Source organism: Meles meles, chromosome 20, assembly GCF_922984935.1.
Source record: "Meles meles chromosome 20, mMelMel3.1 paternal haplotype, whole genome shotgun sequence".
In the NCBI taxonomy this organism is placed as follows: domain Eukaryota; kingdom Metazoa; phylum Chordata; class Mammalia; order Carnivora; family Mustelidae; genus Meles; species Meles meles.
The window spans coordinates 29,840,611-29,848,464 of NC_060085.1; the positions used below are offsets into that span (position 1 = coordinate 29,840,611).

Here is a 7,854-nt window from a genome sequence, read left to right on the forward strand (position 1 = left end):
CCACGCATGCTCAGCTTAGGAATTAGCCTTATGTCTGATTTTACATTAGAATAGATAATTCAATACAAACTTAGATTTGGTTCACCTTTCCCTTCATTTGAGGGGAAATGGTATAGAGAGTTCCGGATCACTTCTCTGAAATCCCTGTTTCTTCAGGATCTTGGCCTCATAAGTCATGGCTACATTAATAGTACTGAAGTTAAGTTTGTGGTTCCCCATCCTAGTGATATTGCTGCAAACTCCAGGTCTCTGCTTTCTCTTCAGTTTCTATGCCCCACAACAGAAATTAACAAATGTCCCAAAAGCAAAAGTAGCAGTAAATGTAAGATTCACCTTATGCTTTTCCCCCATCTTCTTGAGATCCTGACCCTTCAAGTTTGACACCTTATTATTGTCTGATGGCTTCAAACAGCTATTATTTTGCACTTTACTGAGATTTCATAGTTTTCTCAATGGAGATAGTCTCATACTAGAGAATTTAGTTTTATCTTACTATTGTTCAACCTCTAACAAAATTGAAATCAACCTTTAAGTAGAGTGATACTATATCCCAGTTTAGTATCTGGGATGCTTCTGATTTATGGCTCTTATTCTGAAATAACAATCACTAGTGCCCTCTTTCACTCTCAAAAGGGTCTAGTACATGCAATAAAAGATATGATGAGTATCTTACCTCTAAAGGTTATTTTATTTTTCTTCTGGCCTCCATTAAAATAGTCATTAATTATTTTAAAAAGAATGCCAAATGACAAAAAAAGGTAAAAAATAAGAAGAGAGAGATTTTGCTCTTTTGCAGTTACTGTGGCATGAGGCACCATGAACAGCAAAGTCTCCTCTGACAACCTCTGCAAGGCAGTGCAGAAAGTCCCACGCAGGAACCAGTGGAAGCACCAGAAATTTTTGTACACAATGGAGCAGCAGATCAACTTGAAGAGCTATGACCCTCAGTAGGACAAATGTTTCTTGGGCACCACTAGGCTTAAGTCCACTCCCTGCCCCCAAGTTCTCTGTGTGTGTTGTGGGAGACCAGCAGCACTATGATGAGGCCACAGCTGTGGATATCTCCCACATGGACATTGAAACTTCAAGAAACTTAACAAGAACAAGTTAACAAGAATAAGAAATTCCTCAAGAAGCTGATCAAGAAGTATGATGCTTTTTTGGCTTTGGAATATCTAACTGAGCAGATCCCATCAATCCTGGGCTGAGGCCTGAATAAGCTTGGCAAGTTCCCTTCTTTATTGACCCACAATGAGAACATGGTGGCCAAAGTCGATGAAGTGAAGTCCCATAGTCAAATTCCAAATGAAGAAGGTGTTGTGTCTGGCAGTGGCCATTGGTCACATGTGGATGATAAAGAATGGGCTTTTGTACAATATCTGTCTAGCTGTCAATTTCCTGGTGTCATTGCTCAAGAATTGGCAGAATGTCTGGGCTTTATACATTAAGAGCACCATGGGCAAGCCCCAGTGCTTACACTAAGACACAGCTTAATAAACTTTACTGCCACCATTAATACACCCACACCCACACACAGATTTCTTATATATTATTTGTGCATGCGTTAGAATTAGTATTTCTTCTATTTACTTGAATATCTGACACATCATTCTGGAATCAGAAAAAGAAGTTCAGGGGCGCCTGGGTGGCTCAATGGGTTAAGCCTCTGCCTTTGGCTCAGGTCATGATCTCAGGGTCCTGGGATCGAGCCCCACATTGTGCTCTCTGCTCAGCGGGGAGCCTACTTCCCCCTCTCTCTCTCTGCCTACTTGTGATCTCTCTCTCTGTCAAATAAATAAATAAAATCTTAAAAAAAAGAATAAGAAGTTCATAAATTTAAAAGACCAACAAGATTTCCACACGTTTAAGTGGATAATCAATTCCAATGTCTAAAAAGTTATAATATCATCAGCGAAAATATAAATGGGTATGAATATGATGTGTTCATTTACAAAAATCAACTGTTTTTCTACATATATAATTTTCATAATCTCATAGGACTAGAAGAAACCTTAAAATGGTTGAGCTCAGGGGCACCTGGGTGGCTCAGTTATTCAGGGTCTGCCTTCGGCTCAGGTCATGATCCCAGGTTCCTGGTATCAAGCCCCTCATTGGGCTCCCTGCTCGGGGAGAAGCCTGCTTCTCCCTCTCCCACTCCCTGTGCTTGTGTTCCCTCCCTCGCTGTGTCTCTGTCAAATAAATAAATAAAATCTTTTTAAAAAGGCAAATTAAAAACAAAATGATTGAGCTCAGCCGAATATTCCTTTTACAGATAAAGACATTGTGGTCCCAAAAGTTAATTTCGGGTGACCTGATTTATCTAACATCACAGATAGATCCTGAACTCTTTTGACTCCCAGTTCAATACAATTCCATCTCTATAAACTACTCATCTAGTGATTTCCTATTAGCAAACTCTTCCTGTTCCTGTAACAACAAACACTTCCCATGCCTATGTCCTAGTACACAAAGATAAAAGGTTTGGGAATCCTTCCATATTGAGTTATATACAGGCAAGATTTATAAATTATAAAAAGGATAAGATTTAGGCCTTTCATACTAGGCTACAAAGGGCAAGAGATCTTCCTGTGAATTTCATAAAGTAATCATTAATATTTCTATTCACTAAACATTTGCCAGAGTACCTACTGGGTAGTCCCCAAGGATTTTGAGTTGCAGATGGTTCATTAGGATTCTTTGTTTATTTCAAATGGAAGAATTTACAGAGTACATGATTTATTAGGTAGCTGCAGCAGACACATCTGGTGCCCTGAGTCACATCCACCTAGACTTACATCTGATTTTAACCAGGTTGGAATAGATCATTCCATGCAAAACTGGATTTGCTTTACCTGATAGCATCTCACCTATAGCCCACACAATATCTCTAGTTTCTTCCCCATGGTTGTCCTAGATAGGAGTGGGAGTTTTAGGATATTTCAGTAGAATGAAGCTCTGTTATCCACAATCTCAAAACATCATCCTTATGTTTCTCCTTTTTCTCATTTCCAATCTCATTCTTCCTGCTCCCTCATTCCTGTTCCGATATCGCCTCTCAAATAAACATGCACACAAGCCTTTGTCTTGGGGTATGCTTCTGGAGGAACCCCAGCCACATAATGCTCAAACACTAAATCCTCCACTTACAAAGTGTCCTTGTTTCAAACCTCTCAACTTCACTTTCAAGTATGAAAACTCCTCCATAGTTTCTATTTCTATGGCATGTTTTGCTAGACAGTAAAGGATAATAGCTATAATGAATGTGTTCTATTATGATGCCATCTAGTGGCAAGGATGAATCAAAACTCATGGCATCCAGGTGACCATGTTGTAAATATTAAATTTAAACCCTGATAATTTCACATTACATGAGATAGATAGATGCATTCAAGAGCAGGCAATCTTACCACAATTCCATTGAAGGTCAAAAAGATAAATGTTTGTGACAGGATATTAAAAGGTTGGGATAATTTTATGATATGTAGGTAACACAAGCTAAGACAATGATAAAGATAATCAAATCTCACGCATGAAAAGGCAAAAGCTAATCGCCTACAAGGTCAGGTAGAGCTCTACCTCTATGTTTTGATTTAGCTGAGAATAAAGCCATAGTAAGCACACTAAATTGGTTCACACAGTATAGAAATCTGCCCCAGCACCCAGTGCTAAGGGTAGAAATAAGCAGTAACATGAAATAATAATAATAGTAGTAGTAGTATTAATAGCAGCTACCATATACTTATTATGTTACAGACCCTGTGCTAAGTATTTTATCCATGTGATCTCATTTAATTTTTACAACAACCCTAAAAGGCAGGTACTGCTAATATTCTTTTTTTTTTAAATATTTTATTTATTTGACAGAGAGAAATCACAACTAGGCAGAGAGGCAGGCAGAGAGAGAGGAGGAAGCAGGCTCCCCGCAGAGCAGAGATCCCGACGCGGGGCTCGATCCCAGGACCCTGGGACCACGACCCGAGCCGAAGGCAGAGGCCCCAACCCACTGAGCCACCCAGGCGCCCCTACTGCTAATATTCTCATTTGCAGATATAAAAAAGGAGACTTAGAAAAATTTTTTAAATTCTCAAAGTCACACATCCAGTAAAGAGCAGAAAGAGGTCGAAACCCAGGTCTGTCTGTCTGCAAAGTCTATTCTCTTATCCAGTTCCTATTTCAGGCTGCATCAGAAATCATGACTAATTTTATGCCATGTACATTGTTAGTGATTGTTATCAATAATGACCCCCACTTTTTATAGATAGAGTGCTAAAACAGTCACAGTTAAATATCTTGCCTCAGGTCCCCTAGAAATCAGTAGCCTGCCTAAATTAAGATTCTTTGTTCACTGGACTCTGGTCAAAACTTATATTCTTTCTCTTGACTGACTTCTGCCAGCAATTAATTTATATCCCTAAGCAAAAGATCTGATTGTTTTATCTTAGGTTGTATAACTGCAAATGCTATTATTAGATAAGATATTCTACAGAACCATGAAAAAATCTATCCTAGAGAGTTTAACTCTGTGACATCTTCTGACAGTGAGTTTCATAGTTCAATCAGGTTTGGGGTGAATCAGATCTCAATGGTCAGCATATATTTTCCTAGCAGTTCTTCCTAACACAAGAATCAGGGAGGAGACGGATTCACCATCAAACGGTGTATGGAGTTTGATCATGATTTAAAAAAAAAATAGAATCTCCCCAGTTACAGACATATCCTCTTAGGAGAGAAGAAAAAACCTTCTAGATTCTGTTAAACAACTATTACTGCAATTTTGGGTGAAATTTTTAAATTTTCTGGACCTTAGGTTTTCATCTTTGAATAAGAAAAAGAAGTCAATGCTACAGAGTGATGATGAGGATTCACCTACATAAATAACCAGAATAACACATGATATGCAGTAGTAGAACCTTAAATGATTTTTCTTTTCTTTCATATCCTTTCTTTGTTCCATTAAGGATTGCTTTTTTTTTTTTTTAAGATTTTCTTTATTTGAGAGAGAGAGAGAGTGAGGGAGAGCATAAGCAGGGAGGAGAGGGTGAAGCAGATTCCCCAGAACAGGTATCCCAATGCGAGGCTCGCTTCCAGGACCCTGGGATCATGAGCTGAGCTGAAAGAAGATGCTCAACCGACTGAGCCACCCAGGTGCCCCTCATTAAGAATTGTTTAAGTCGGGGCGCCTGGGTGGCTCAGTGGGTTAAAGCCTCGGCCTTCAGCTCAGGTCATAATCCCAGGGTCCTGGGATCGAGCCCCACATCGGGCTCTCTGCTCTGCAGGGAGCCTGCTTCCTCCTCTCTCTCTGCCTGCCTCTCTGCCTAGTTGTGATTTCTCTCTGTCAAATAAATAAAAAACATTAAAAAAAAATTAAAAAAAAAAAAGAATTGTTTAAGTTGCTCATGAAGAACGTCTCCAAAAAAATGTTATCTCTCTTCTTCTTTCTTCTAGTCCAAAGAAGAATGTTCTTTCAGCAAGCTGAACATTATATACGACTTGAGAGATTAATAATTTTGGATTTCTGGGTTGCCCCATAGAGGACAATTTAGCAATATCTAACACCTTACAAATGTAAATACTGTTTGATCTACCAATTCCATCCATAGGACTTTTTCCTTTAGATAAATGATTGAGGTACAAGGGTATTCACTACCACATTAATTTTAACAGCAAAATATTTTTCAAAATCTAAATGCCCATCAGTAGAAGACTGGTTATATAAATTATGGTACACAGTACATCTATAGACAAGAATGATATACAATTAGAAGAAAAATCCAGAATGTATTTTTAAGTGAGAAAACAAGGTATATAGAACATTATGCATAATATACTGCTATTGTATTAAAAAGAAAGAAGATAAATATATATTAATATTTGCTTGTATGTGCATAAAAAAAAAACTCTAGAAAGATACTTGAAAATTTGTGGTTTCTGGTGAGTGGGGTAGGAGAAAACTGAATCCATGTGTGAAATGGGTAAAAAGGGGATTTTTACTGTATTTCACTTTTTCTAAGCCAGTGGCAAAAATTTAGTAAACTAATTAAAATTTTAAAATATTTTAATTGGCTTTTACCCTCTTCCAAAGATACCAGGATGTTAAAGTTTGCCACCTTACCTCACATATCTTCTAACAGACAAATGGGTTAGCTGAGCCATAAGCTACTGGATTTTTCCATATGAAGACCATCATCACATCTTGGAGACAGAGAAATACCCAGATCTAGGACTATTTCCACTATTTGTATTTTGGTCACTATTTTATTTTTCTGATGCTGTTCCAGTAATAGAACCATATGGTGGCCATTGGTAGGTAAAGTACGGTTTCACTACTGACCTTTAACATAACTGGCAAAAGATGTCCATACCTTTAATCTCCTTAAAATCAAACAGAAGTCAGAAGACTGCATGATGAACTCTTTTCTGATGGTGTTCTATTCAGTGAATATTTCCTTATTTGAACTCTTATTTTTCTACTTCATATGTATACTCTAACAAGAAAACATGAGAACAATACATTTCTTTCACGATGCCAGAGAGTCCTCCCTTGACTTCCATAATACACACTCAACAATATAATTTAAATGCTCAGACCTAACTTCTTGACTTAACTTAAACATGCTATTACCCAAGCATTCCCCACCACAGCACACCACACTACCAGTTCACCTCAATGCTTAGGTTACAATCCTTAGAGCCAAACTTGATTACCTCTTTCTCTCATGTTCCACATCTGGTCTACCAGCAAGCTGTGTCAGCTCTACAATAAAACATAAAGAAAAGAGCAAAGATTTGTAAACTAAAGAATATAATTCTAAGTAAATTATTATTAAATATGATTGCAAATTACATAGAAGGAAGAAAACAATAATAAGAGAAATTAATGACATACATCACACAAAATAATACCAAAAAATGAACCAAAAAAGAAAAGTTGGCTCTTTGAAGAGATTGATCAAATTGATAAACCCCAAATAAGACTGACAAAAAAAGAAAAAAAGCCTGGAAATTATGAATATCAGGAATAAATGAAAGGTATTAAAAGAGATTCTACAGACAGAGGATAATGAGGACTAGCGATTTTATGTCTGTAATATTGACAAGTTATAGGAAATTAACAATTGTTTTAAAAACACAACTTATAGGGCGCCTGGGTGGCTCAGTGGGTTAAGCCGCTGCCTTCGGCTCGGGTCATGATCTCGGGGTCCTGGGATCGAGTCCCACATCGGGCTCTCTGCTCTCTGCTTGGCAGGGAGGCTGCTTCCCTCTCTCTTTCTCTCTGCCTGCCTCTCTGCCTATTTGTGATCTCTCTCTCTCTCTCGCTGTCAAATAAATAAATTTTAAAAAAAATCTAAAAAAAAAAAACAACCACAACTTATAAAAACTTACAGAAAAAAATATATAAAAATTTGAATAACCCAATAAGTAAGCACAAACGTAAAGCACGAAGGTTAAATAGTATTTATTCACAAATGATTCAGCTTTCTACATGGAAAATCAAAAACAGCCTATTATTTTAAAACTAGTAGAATTAATAAGTGAATTTAGTGAGATTATAGATATATGGTCAATATGCAAAAATCAATTGTATTTCACTATATTAGCAACTATTAGAAAATTAAAACTTAAAATACCATTTCTAATAGCATAAAAAACCATAAACACTGAGGAATGAGTTTAAGTGGGAAAATAGTACAACTTGTACACTGAAAACAACACATTGCCAAGAAAAATTTTTAAAATCATAAATAAATGAAGATCCATACCATGATTAGAAGATTCAATATTATGAAAATGTCAGTTCGTTTCAAATAGATCTACAAATTCAACAATCCCAAATAGAATTTCCTTGGGAATTTT

At 37.1% G+C, this 7,854-nt stretch overlaps 1 pseudogene; it reads left to right on the plus strand.

Annotated features, from left to right (window-relative positions):
- Window positions 1-816: 816 nt before the first annotated feature.
- On the plus strand, window positions 817-1,482 carry LOC123933262 (annotated as a pseudogene).
- Window positions 1,483-7,854: the final 6,372 nt, after the last annotated feature.